Source organism: Carcharodon carcharias, chromosome 30, assembly GCF_017639515.1.
Source record: "Carcharodon carcharias isolate sCarCar2 chromosome 30, sCarCar2.pri, whole genome shotgun sequence".
Classification (NCBI taxonomy): domain Eukaryota; kingdom Metazoa; phylum Chordata; class Chondrichthyes; order Lamniformes; family Lamnidae; genus Carcharodon; species Carcharodon carcharias.
Window position 1 is genome coordinate 34,671,602 of NC_054496.1, and position 14,353 is coordinate 34,685,954.

Genomic DNA, 14,353 nt, shown 5'->3' on the forward strand with positions numbered 1-14,353 from the left:
GCATTACAGTATTGGAGAGAGAAGGTGTTCCAGAGGATTCAAGAACAGAATCTCTCTGGCTGGAGGTAAGGAATGAAACAGGTGCAGTAACATTGATGTGGTGTATATAGATTTTTTAAAAAGGCATTTGATACAGTGCCACACAACAGACTTGTGAGAAAAATTCTAGGTCATGAAATAAAACGGAAAGTAGGCACTTGGATAAGAAATTGGCTGAGTGACGGGAAACAGAGAGTAGCATTAAATGGTGATTTTTCTGATTGTGGAAGGTTTGTAGTGAAGTCTCCCAGGATCAGAGTTGGGACACTTGCTCTTCCTGCCATGTTTTAAGGACCTAGACTGTGGTGTGCAGGACATGATTTCCAAATTTGCAGATGATACAAAGATTGGAAATGTTGTCAACTGTGATGGGAATAGTCTTGAACTTCAAAAGGACATAGACACGTTGGTGGATTGGGCAGACAAGTGGCAGATGAAGTTCAATGCAGAGAAGTGTGAGGTAATTCACTTTGGCAGGAAAAAGATGGTGAGACCATATAAAACAAAGGGAGAGCATCTAAAGGAGGTGCAGGAACAGAGGGACCTCAGTTTATACGTGCATAGGTCATTGAAGATGGAAGGGCATGTTGAGAGCAGTTAATAAAGCATATCATGTCTTGGGCTTTATTAATAGGGACATTGAGTACAAGAGTAAGGTGGTCATGCTGAACTTGCATAAGACACTAGTTAAGCCTCATCTGGAGTACTGGGTCCAATTCTGGGCACCATACTTGAGGAAGGACGTAAAGGCATTGGAAAGAGTACAAAGGAGATTGATGAGAATGATTCCAGTGATGAACAACTGTAGCTATCAGGATAGACTGGAGTGACTGGGACACTTTTCCTTGGAAGAAAGAGGGCTGAGAGGAGACTTGATACAGGTATTCAAGATCCTGAGGGATATGGACAGGGTAAATAGTGAGAAACTGTTCCCACTCAAGAGAACATCAAGAACCAAAGGGCACAGATTCAAAATAATGGGCAAAAGGAGTAGAAGTGATGTGAGGAAAATTTTTTTCACCCAGAGGGTGGTGGAGGCAGGTTCGATCAAGGTATTCAAAAGGCAATTGGATTGCTAACGGAAAAGAGAAAATGTGCAAGGTTACGTGGATAATGCAGGAGAGTGGGAAGAGGTAGAATGTTCTTTCAGAGAGCCAGTGCAGACTCGATGGGCCAAATGACCTCCTTCTACACTGTAAAGATACAGTGATACAGTGGGTACCCGCATGGTCCCCAGTTATGCCTGTCTTTTTGTTGAATATGTGGAACATTCCTTGTTCCAGTCCTACTCAGGCCCCCTCCCACATCACTATTTTCGGAGCATTGATGACTGTATTGGTGTCGGTTTGTATTCTCATCGGTACCTGGAAAATTTATCAATTTTGCTTCCAATTTCCACCCCTCTCTCACCTTCACATGGTCCATTCCAACACTTCCCTTCCCTTCCTTGACCTCTCTGTCTCCATTTATGGAGGTAGAATGTCCACCAATATCCATTACAAGCCCACTGACCCCCACAGCTACCTTGACTCCAGCTCCTCACACCTTGACTCCAGTAAAGACTCCATCCCATTCTCTCAGTTCCTTCACCTCCGACGCATCTGTTCCGATGGTGTTACCGTCCAAAACGGCGTATCTGGCATGTCATTCTTTTTCCTTAACCGATTATTGCCCGTCACTGTGGTTGACACGGCCCTCAACCATGTCCGACCCATCTCACACACCTCTGCCCTCACTGCTTCCTCTCCCTCCTAGAACTATGATCGTGTCCCCTTTGTCCTCACTTTTCACTCCACAAGCCTCCGCATTCAAAGGATCATCCTCCACCATTACTGCCAACTCCAACATGATGCCAACACCAAACATATCTTCCCCTCACCCACCCCCCTATCAGCATTCTGTAGGGACCGTTCCCTCCCTACACCCTGATCCACTGCTCCATCCCCTTCACACGGCACCTTCCCATGCAATCACAGAATGTGCAATACCTGCCCTTTTACCTCCTCCCTCCTCACCGTCCTAGGGCCCAAACACTCCTTTCAGGTGAAACAGTGCTTCACTTGCACCTCCTTCAATTTGGTTGAATGCATTTGCTGCTGCTAACGCAGTCTCCTCCACATCGGGGACAGCAAACGCAGACTGGGTGACTGCTTTGCAGAACACCTTCAGTCTGTCCGCAAGCATCGGTCAGAGTCAGCATGGATTTATGAAAGGGAAATCTACTGGAATTTTTCAAGGATTTAACTAGCAGAGCTGATGAGGGGAAGCCAGTGGATGTGGTTTATTTGGATTTTCAGAAGACTTTCGACAAAGTTCCACATAAGAGATTAGCGTGAAAAATGAAAGCGCGTGGGATTGGGGGTAGTGTATTGAGATGGATAGAAAACTGGTTGGCAGAAACAAAGAGTAAGAATAAACAAGTCTTTTTCCAAATGGCAGGCAATGGCTAGTGGGATACCACAGGGTTCTGTGCTGGGACCCCAGCTATTCACGACATGTATTACTGATTTAGATGAGGGAATTAAATGTAATATCTCCAAATTTGCAGACGACACAAAGCTGTGTGGGAGGGTGAACTGTGAGGAGGATGCAGAGATGCTTTAGTGTGATTTGGGCAAGCTGAGTGAGTGGGCAGATGCATGGCAGATGCAGTATCATGTGGATGAATGAGAGGTTATCTACATTGGTAGCAAAAACAGGAGGGAAGATTATTACCTGAATGGCTATAAATTGACCGGAGGATCAGGAGCGCGATGGACGCTGGGCTATTGGAGGACTGGTGGATAGGAGGTTGTTCACGCGGGAGAATCAGATCCTCTTTCCCTCCCTCTACCCGGATTTCAACTTAGCGACAGACTTAAAGATAAATCTGTTGAATGAGCTAATAAATTTTATTTATTATGAGAGGGGAATGTGCAACGAGACCGGCGTGTCCTTGTGCACCAGTCGCTGAAGGCAAGCATGCAGGTGCAGCAGGTGATAAAGAAGGCAAATGGTATCTTCATAGTGAGAGGATTCGAATACAGGAGCAGGGATGTCTTACTGCATTTATACTGGGCCTCGGTGAGACTGCACCTGGAATATTGTGTGCAGTTTTGGTCTCCCTATCTGTGGAAGGATATTCTTGCTATAGAGGGAGTGCAGCGAAGGTTTACCAGACTGATTCCTGGGATGACAGGACTGACATATGAGGAGAGATTGAGTTGATTAAGATTATATTCGCTGGAGTTCAGAAGAATGAGGGGGGATCTCATAGAAACCTATAATATTCTAACAGGGCTATATAGGGTGGATGCAGGAAGGATGTTCCCGATGGTGGGGGAGTCCGGAACCAGGGGTCACAGTCTGAGGATACGGGGTGGACCACTTAGGACTGAGGTGAGGGGAACTTTTTACACCCGGAGACTGGTGAGCCTGTGAAATTCGCTACTACAGAAAGTAGTTCAAGCCAAAATATTGTATGTTTTCAAAGAGGAGTTAGATCTATCTCTTGGGGAGAAAGGGATCAAAGGATATGGGGAGAAAGCGGAAGCAGGCTGTGGAGTTGGATGATCAGCCATGATCATAATGAATGGTGGAGCAGGCTCGAAGGGCCGAATGGCCTACTCCTGCTGCTATTTTCAATGTTTCTATGACCCAGATCTTCCTGTCGCTTGCCATTTCAACACACCATCCAGCTCTCATGCCCACATGTCTCTCCTTAGCCTGCTGCAATGTTCCAGTGAAGCTCAACACAAACTGCAGGAAAATCACCTCATCTTCTGATTAGGCACTTTACAGCCTTCCGGACTGAACATTGAGTTCAACAGCTTCAGACCATAAACTCTCTCAACCATCTCTACTCCTTTATTAATCCCACTTGTTTTATTTCAATTTTAATTTAAATTTTTCTTATTTATTTTCATGTTTATTTTTATTTATTTATTTATATTTATTCATTGATGTTTAAAATCCTTTTGCCCCCACCCCTGTTCCCACAGAGCTTTCTGTCACTTGTTTCTATGTTATGCTTTCACAGAGCACTGAGCCTTGTTCTGGTATTAACACATTCTGCCGCTATCAGCACCTTCTTTAGTCCTCACAAAAAAAGCAGCTCTGAAGAAGAGCCACACCATCTCGAAACGTTAACTCTGCTCCTTGCTCCACAGATGCTGCCGGGTCTGCTGAGCTTTTCCAGCAGTTTCTGTTTTTATTACAGATTTCCAGCATCTGCAGCATTTTGCTGTCATTTCATTGAAATGATTGTACCTGAAAGAACAAATGTTCTTTCAAAGGGAAGGTCTATGATATGATGGAAGGCAGGACAGATTAAATGGTAAAAGGATGATACTGAAATTGTTGATGATGTCAGTGTTGATCCAAATGCTCCCCTCCAACCTTTCAATGTCTGGCTAAAATAATTGAAATTCCCCAAGTGCCCCCAGTAAGGATGTAGATCCATGGACCGGAAACATTAGCTCTGTTTCTCGCTCCATAGTTTCTTCCAGCCATGCTGACTATTTCAACAACCATAACATGTTTACACAGCACTTTCAGTGTATTAAAACATTCCAAGACTCTTAACAGGAGCATCATAAGACAAAAGGTGACACTGGAGCCACACAAGGAGTCCACAGCATAAAGCTTTGTCTGAGTGCAGCGAGCTCAAGTGCTTAGCTCCAGGAATTTGGGAAGTGAAAGAATTTTAAGGATTAATTCCTTTCTAAAATCTAGTTGAGTTTGCATTTTACGTTTATTTTAAGTGTAACAGTAAATTGTAGTTTCTTTCAGTGTTTGTCATTTATTCGTTCATGGGATGTGGGCATCACTGGCTGGACCACCATTTAATGCCCTTCCCTAATTGCCCTTGAGAAGGTGGTGGTGAGCTGTCTTTTTGAACCGCTGCAGTCCATGTGGTGTAGCTTCACCCACTGCACTATAAGGAAGGGAGTTCCAGGATCTTGACCCAGCAATAGTGAAGGAACAGCAATATAGTTCCAAATCAGAATTGTGTGTAGATTAGAGGGGAACTTGAAGGTGGTGGTGTTTCTATGCATCTACTGCTCTTGTCCGTCAAGGTGGTAGTGGCTGTGGGTTTGGAAGGTGCTGTCGAAGGAGCCTTGGTGAGTTTCTGCAGTGCATCCTGTACACTGTGCACACTGCAGGCACTGTGCGTTGGTGGTGGGGGGAGTGGATGTTGATGGTGGCGAATGGGGTGCCAATCAAGCCGGCTGCTTTGTCCTGGATGGCGTCCAGCTTCTTGAGTGTTGTTGGAGCTGCACTCATCTCGGGAAGTGCAGAGTATTCCATCAAACTCCTGACTTGTGCTTTGTGGATGGTACAGGCTTTCGGGAATCAGGTGGTGTGTTACTCACTGCAGAATTCCGAGTCCTTGACCTGCTCTTGTAGCCACAGTATGTTTTTGGCTGGTCCAGTTCAATTTCTAGTCAATGCTCAGCCTCCCATGGGGTGGAATTTTCCATGCCCACTGGCATTGGGCATGATCGGTGGCATGAGCAGACAATATGGCCATGATAGCGGGAAACCAGTTCTCGATCGTCCGCTCAGCCTGCCGACAGTAGCCATGTTTCCGACCATCGGACATCGGGAACCTCATTGTCATACATCAGCCCAACATTTTCCGGCCAAGCCGCCGGAATCATCGCCTCCTCCCCTCCCCACTGGATTGTGCGTCCAGGTCGGTGGGAAAGCACGCCAACTTGTTTCACAACAGCACAGAAGCGACCTGCACTTGGTGGCTGCACTTTGAGGGGAATTCGGAGTTGAATACCTCGTATTAGGGAAGCCTGTATAAAGTGACCATTCCTCTGAAACTCAGACAGTTCAGGCACAGCCACATTGATATGATTGGGGTCGGGCTCCTAGCTTATCTGCCCACTCAAGCAACGCAGAGGCATCAAAGTGCCACCGAGTTTTCCAGAGCTCCCCCCAGCACAGACCGCACATTCAGGAGCACTTTAGTGGACTGCAGAGCAGTTGGACTGCACATGTTGTACAATCTCCTCGCTAAAGCTGGCATGGATCAGTCACTGCTGGAGGTGCTCACAGCCCCTTGCAATGTAGGCATCCCGGTTTGGCCTAGCCTCCCACATGGTTCAAGCTAACAGGGCAGCCATGCAGCGCACTAATCTCTGGCCATCCAAGTAGGGGTCAGCACTCTCCAGGAAATGTTAAGGGAACGTCACACTTAACCAGGACAGATTCTTAGTACACCCATGCTAACCACGTGTCTCTTTCTTTAACCCAACAGGAGGAGTACATTAGGATCATGGAGCCTGGTGAACTAGCTGTATGCCTGATGGCCTAAAGAGAGCGAAGATGACGGAGGAGAGAGTGACTGAGGCTCCTGGCTGCGCAGAGGCAGGAGCAACAACCTCAGGAAGAAGTGGGGCTGTGGCTCTCGCACACTCAGCACAAGAACCAGCGTGAGCCCTGGCTGGTTGGCACCTGGCAACACCCAGGGTCTATAGATGCCACCTTTCATTCCTGCAGATGACCAAGAACCAGCGTCTCTGCAGACTGTGCATGTCTAGGGAACTGGTTGGTCACATCTGCCAGCGACTGCAGGATTTGGCACCACCGGGACAAGGAGGGTATCCACTGCCAGTGGCCATGAAAGTGACCACTGCGCTCAATTTCGACGCCAGTGGCTCCTTTAAGAGCTGCACAGGTGACCTCTGTGGGACATCACAAGCCTCCACCCATAAATGCATCCATGAGGTCATGGATGCCATCTTCTCGAGGGCACACAACTTTGTGCATTTTGCCTGGAACCAGGACAGCTAGGATGCAAGAGCGATGGATTTGCCCAGACCTCGGGTTTCCAACAGGTGCAGGATGCGATCGACTGTGCTCATGTGGTGCTCAGATCTCTGTCACAACACACAGTGGACTACATCAACCGCAAGGGGTTCCATTCACTGAATGGGCAGCTGGTGTGCGACCACCAGAAATGCATCCTGCAGGTGCGCGCTTGGTTTCCAGGGAAGGTGCATGATACCTACATCCTCAGTCGACCACAGATCCCTGGAGTCTTCCAGGATCCACAGAGGCTGCAGGGATGGCTCCTCGGGGACAAGGTCTCCCCGCAGAGTCCATGGCTGATGATGCCGAGCGGTGGCCTCAGACTGCAGCAGAGCGACGGTATAATGAGGCTCAATGCTGCAGCTTGCAACTTGCTGGAGCTGACCATCGGGATGCTGAAGATGAGGCTCCGGTGCCTGCACCGGTCTGGTGGAACCCTACAATGCAGTCCGCAGAGGGTCATCGTTTGCTGTGCCTTTTACAACCTGATGCTCCAACAGGGAGACGAGCTGGCTGAGGAGGAGCTGGAAGAGCTGCAGATCTCCTCTGATGAGGAGGACACTGAAGGGAATGAGGTAGAGGGGGTCTTCGGAGGTGACGATGACGCGGATGAGGCTGAGGAGGTCCTCAGGGGTGACAATGATGGGGATGAGGACCTCGCACAGGGTAGATGAGGCAGGCAGACTCTTCTTCCACTGCCTTTTGAAGAAGAGTTCCAAAGACTCCCTACCCTCTGACAGAAAAACATTCTCCTCATCTCTATCTTAAAGAAAGACCTCTTATTTTTAAACAGTGACTCCTAGTTCTAGATTCTCCCACAAGAGGAAACACCATCTCCCCATCCACCCTGTCTAGACCCATCAGGGTCTTAAAGGTTTCAATCAAGTTGCCTCTTACTCTTCAAAATTCCAACTTTTCCTTATAAGACAACCCACCCATTCCCAATATTAATCTAGTAAACCTTCTCAGAACTGCTTCTAATGCATTTACATCTTTCTTTGGATAAGGAGACCAGTACTGTACACAATGCTCCAGATGTGGTCCCTCCAATGCCCTGTCCAACTGAAGCATAACCTCCCTACTTTTGTGATCAATTTCCCTCACAATAAATGATAATATAATATTAGCTTTCCTAATTACCTGCTGTACCTGCACACTAACCTTTTGTGAACCATGTGCTGGGATACTCAGATCCCTCTGAATCTCAAAGCTCTGCAATCTCTCACCATTTCGATAATAAGCTTCCTTTTTATCCTTCCTGCCACAATGAACAATTTCACATTTGCCCACATTCTAGCCCATTCGCCGGATCTTGTCCCACCCTCATAACCGATCTATGTCACTTTGTAGCCTAATGTCCTCTTCACAATTTACTTTCTTATCTATCTTTGTGTCATCAGTAAATTTAGCAACCATTCCTTTGGTCCTTTCATCCAACTCATTTATATAAATTGTAAAAAGTTGAGGCCCAGCACTGATCCCTGGCACACCACTCGTCACATCCTGCCAACCAGAAAAAGACCCATTTATGCCAACTCTCTGCTTCCTGTTAGGCAGCCAATCTTCTTGCAATGTCAAGATGTTACCCCCTACACCATGAGCTTTTATGTTCCACAATAACATTTGATGTGGCACTTTATCAAATGCCTTCTGAAAATCTAAGTAAAGTTCATCTACTGGCTACCCTTTATTCACAGCATATGTGACTCCTCCAAAGCGCTCCAATAAATTGGTGAAACATGATTTCCCTTTTACAAAATCATGTTGACTCTGCCTGATTGCCTTGATTGTTTTTCTCATGGCCCTGCTGTAAGATATTTAATAATAGCTTCTAACATTTTCCCTATGACAGATATTAAGTGGCCTGTAGTTTCCTGCCTTCTGTCTCCCTCCCTTTTTGAATAAAATAAATAAATAACATTTGTTATTTTCCAATCTAATGGAACCTTCCCCAAATCTTAGGAATTTTGGAAAATTAAATCCAATATATCAATTATCTCACTAGCCACTTCGTTCAAGTCCTTAGGCTGAAGTCCATCTGGACATGTGGATTTGTCATTCTGCATCCCAACAATTTGCTTAATATCACTTTCCTGGTGATTGTAATTTTCCCGAGTTCCTCCCTCCCTTCCATTTCCTGATTCACAGCTATTTCTGGGATGTTACTTGTCTTATCTATAGTGAAGACCGAAGCAAAATGCCTGTTTAATTCATCCACCATCTCTCTATTTTCCATTAGCAATTCCTCAGACACACTTTCTAAAGGACCAACGCTCACTGTTTTAACTCTTTTCTTATTTAAATATCTATTGAAGCTCTTACTATCTGTCTTTATGTTACTAGCTAGCTTTCTCTCATACTCAAATTTTTCCATCCTTATTAATCTTTTTGTCATTCTTTGCTATTCTTTATATTCTTTCCAATCTTCAAGCTGCCACCCATCTTTGCGTAATTATATGCTTTTTCTTTAAGTTTGATACTGTCTTTAACTTTATTAATTAACCACGGGTGGTGGGCCCTCCCCTTGGAATTTTTCTTTCTCATTGGAATGTATATATTCTGTGTATTCTGAAATATCCCTTTAAATGTCTGCCACTGAACCTCTATTGACCTATCCCTTAACCTCATTTTCCAGTTCATTAACTAGCTCTGCTTTCATGGCCTAGTAATTGCCTTCATTTAAGTTTAAAATATTCGTCTTGGACGTACTCATTTCTCCCTCAATATGAATGTAAAATGCAATCATATTTTGATCACTGCTACCCAGCGGGTGCCTTCATTAAGAGGTTATCAATTAATCCTATCTCATTGCTCAATACCAGTTCCAATAGAACATGTTCTCTGGTTAGCTCCACAGCATGCAGTGCTAAGAAACTATCCCGAGAACATTATATGAACTCCTCATCTATGATACCTTTGCCCATTTGACTTTTCCTGTCTATATTTAGATTAAAATGCCCCATGATTATTGCCGTACCTTTCTGACAAGCTCCCATTATCTCTTCCTTGATACTCTGTCCTACTGTGTGGTTACAGTTTGGGGGGCCTGCAAACCACTCCCACAAGTAACTTCTCACGTTTACCATTCCTCATCTCAATCCAAACTGCATCAACATCCTGGTTTCCTGAACTTAGGTCATCCCTCTCTAATGTGCTAATATCATCATTAATTAACAGATCCACCCCTCCACTTTTTCCTAACTTCTTGTCCTTCCTAAATGCCACACACTGTTAAATATTCAGCTCCCAATCTTACCTCATCCTGTATCCATGTCTCTGTAATAGCTACCAGATTGTATTTATTTATTTTTATTAACACTATCAGTTCATCCATTTTCTTTTGAATGCTCTGTGCATTTAGATACAGAGACTTCAGTTTTGTCCATTTATTATTTTTGTTGCGTATAGCCTTATCTACTGATTTACTCTTAGAGTGCTCTCTTTGTCCCTTTCTGTCACGGGCAGTTTATCATTTCCCATATTAATAGCTTTCCCTCTTGTCTTATCTCTACTCTTTGGCTTTCCACATCTTCCCAAATTTGATCCCTTGACCCCGCTATTCAGTTTAAAACCATCTCTACTTCCATAGTTATGCAGCTCGCGAGGATACCAGCCCCAGCACAGTTCAGTTCTTGACCGTCCCAATGGTACAGATCACACTTTCCCCAATACGGATGCCAGTGCCCCACAAACCGGAACCCACTTCTCACACACCAGTCTTTGTGCCACACATTCATTTCTCTAATCTTACTTGTCCTAGGCCAATTTGCATGTGCTCAGGTAATAATCCAGTGTGTAATAGAGTTGATCTTCCAGACAACTTTTCTTAGTGGACACAGTTAACTTTATTTATAAGACAGCACCAACTACTTACAGATGTGTATCAAACTCCATAACTAAAGAAGAACTCTCTACTAGCGGTTCCCCGTGCTGCTAACACATTGGTTTACACAGGTCGTGTGATCTTACAAAACAGGATTATTCTTAAAGCTGCAGTCCTACGTTTATCCAAACTTTAATTGTTACATTCCTCCCCCTTTAATGCTTCTGTACATTTTCTATTTGCAAGGATATTTATCTCATGAACTTACAATACTTACACAGGTCATGAAATTACAAGTTCAGTCTTTCAGGTGGTTTTCGGATCCATAGCTTCACGACTTCAATTTTTTTGCAGGAAACACATTCTCTGGAACTGCATTAACATCAGGTACCTCTTTAGGCACATGTAGTTCAGTGTCTTCCACTCCAACAGAGGCATTGGTCATGTCTGTCCTAGGTTGAGCGACTTCAACAAGAACCACTGGTTCAGTAATGGTTACACATGGAACATGTTTTTGCTGGGGTATCTCTCTTTTTCTTAAATGATCCACATGTTTACTGGTATTCCGGCCCTCCACTTCCACATGGTACAATAATGGCCCAGTCACAGAGCTCACTCTACCAGCTATCCACCTCAGTCCTCGACCGAAAGTCCTTCCATATACTGCTTCCCCAACAGTAAATTGTAGCTCACGATTATGCAAATCATGAGTCTCTTTTTGGTTTCCTTGACTTTTCTCCACCTTCCCCTCCAAAATTGGGACATATCAGGCTTAGTCTTGTTCGAAGACGACACCTCATCAGTAATTCTCAGGTGTTGCTGCTGTTGTAGTGGGGGTGGGGTGGGTTGTTCTGTCGTGAAATCGGAAATGAGCAAGTCTAGTTTCCAGTGATTCACCTGTTAACTTTTTCATTCCGCTTTAAAAGTTTGTACTGCCCTTTCTGCCAGTCCGTTAGATGACGGATGGTCTGCTGCAGTCTTCACGTGGTTGATATCGTTGATGTTGATAAATCATTGAAATTCAGCGCTCGTAAACGTAGTACCATTATCTCAGACAATTACCTCTGGCAATCCATGGATGGCAAAGTTCTGGCGTCGGTGATTTTACCTCATAAACATCCAAGCACTTGGAATGAAACATGGTTCCGAGGCAAGGGCCAATGTAATCTCTGTGCAATCACACCCAGGGTCTAACAGGACACTCCCATGGGTGTAACGGGACTGCCACTGGTAACTCTTGCAACTGTAGACATTGCACACAGTGTTTTACCACCCGTCCAATATCACTATCCATCCCCCGCCACCAAAGATAACTTTGCGCTATTGTCTTCATGCATGTGATTCCTGGATGGGCATGTGTAGCTCTACTAAGAGCGGTTCCCTTCCTTGTGAAGGAACTACCACTCATACACCCCATAATAGAATACCATCTTCACTGCTCATCTCGTATTTTCGGTTGCAAAATGGCTTCAATTCATCAGAGACCTGGTTCCTGGGACCAGCCATGTAACACTTAGCCTCTCACTCGGGACAGGACTGGATCACAATTCATCCAGTTTCTTATCTGCCTGGTACACACTGGCGAGGAATCTCGGAAATTCATCACTAACATGAGTACTTGAGGAATTGGGATGTGGTCATTGTTCTCTTGCAAAGGAAGGCGACTTAGGGCATCGGAATTTGCTATATGAATCCCTGGTCTATGTACAAAGGTTATTCATATGCTGCCAAAGTTAGGGCCCATCGTTGTGTTTGTGCTGACGCTATGGGTGGTAAAGCCTTTTCCTCACTAAAGACCCAAAAGTGGTTTGTGGTCTAATACTATCGTGAAATGTCGCCTGGGCACATATTGGTGGAATTTTTTTTACACCAAAAATAATTAACACACTTTCCTCTTGGACCTGAGAATATCCTTTTTCAGCTGTGATAAGTGTCCTGGATACATAGCCTAACAGCCTCTCGGTGCTGTCATCCATTTTGTGGGATAGGACCGCTCCCATTCCATAGGGGGACCCGTCACAGGTTAGCGCCAATTCCTTTGTCTGGTCATAATGCACTAACAAATTTGAAGAGTATAAGAGCTGTTTTACTTTCACAAAGGCTTCTCCTTGGGGTGACTCCCAAAACCAACGCTGTTTTTTTCCTAGCAGAGAATGTAGAGGAACTAGAACTGTGGATAAATTTGGTAGAAATAGCCCATAATAAATCATTTTCACGGAAGTTAAATTAAGTTCAGAGATGTTCTTAGGTGCAGGTGCCTTTCTTATTGCTTTAACTTTCTCCACAACAGGGTGTAACCCTTGGGCATCTACCCAGAGGCCCAAATAAATGACTTTGTTTGCCTGAAAAGTGCATTTTTCCTTCTTCAGGAACAATCCTGCTTCTATAAATCGTTCCCAAACTTCCTCCAGGTTAGCCAAGTGTTCCTTTTCTGTGAAGCCAGTTATCAGTACATTGTCCTGGTAGACCATGACTTGAGGTAGGCCCTGTAGTAAGCTCTCAATTGTCCTTTGAAAAATGGCACAGGCCGAGGAGACACCGAAGGGCAGGCATGTACGTTGATACTCTTTGTGGGTATTTATGGTTGCAAATTCCCGGGAGGCATCTTCCAACTCCAGTTGCTGATATGCATGATTCATGTCAAGCTTTATATATGTTGTACTTCCTGCTATAGGTCTTCAATCTTGGGAATGGGGTACCTGTCCAGTTTGGCTGCTCTGTTGATCGTTAGTTTATAGTCCCCGCCGATCCGGATGGTCTGGTTTGGTTTAAAGACTTTGGGTGCTGCACACTCTGAGAACTGGACCAATTATATGATACCCAGCCTCTCTAGCCGGTTCAGCTCACATCAACCTTCTCTCTCAGGGCGTGTGGCACCGGTCTTGCTTAGGAAGAGTTTGCTCCTGGGCCCACGTATATCCTGGCCTGTGGGCCTTGGATTTTTCCCAGTTCATCCTTGAAGACAGGGTCATATTTTGTCAGGGTCTCCCTGCTCATAACTGGAAGATTTCAGACCAGAATAATTTAATCTCTTTCAACCAATCACACCCTAGAAGGCTTGTTCCTTCACCTCCTACCACCATCATTAGTAGCTGTGCTGATTGGTGTCTAGAATGAGCAGTTGCTCCAGTGATACCTATTACCTGGATTTCTTCATCTGCATATGTTTTCAACTTGGCAGATGTTTGTTCCAAATGTAACTGTTGATCACCTTTATTTAAATATCTGAAAGTGTGTTCTCCTATTACGTGGTAGAAATACCTGTGTCTCCTTCCATTTTTAATTGTTTACCTTTCATTTGCACTGTGAAAATAATTGGCTCTGTCTTTCCAACTTTCATGTTGAATAATGAATAAATGTCAGAATTGGTTCTTTCCGGCTCTTCTACACTACAGACTTCATTGAACTTCGATTGTTGTTTGGAGGCCTGTTTAAATCTCACTTTGCAATGTTTCAATATGTGTCCACTCCTGTGAGAAAAATAACACTCTAGAAGAATGATTGTTTCCATGTCGATACAAATTAGTTTTTGATTTTGTTGCTGAGCGGTTTCCTCACATTTTTGGTTTGCAGGGGCTGTTTCCCACTTCGTAGCAGGGTTCTGGCTTTTGGTGCCACTTTCGGCTGACTGTTCCTGCCCAACTAGGAGGACAGCGCTATTTTGCGCCCCTTGAATTGCTTGTGAAT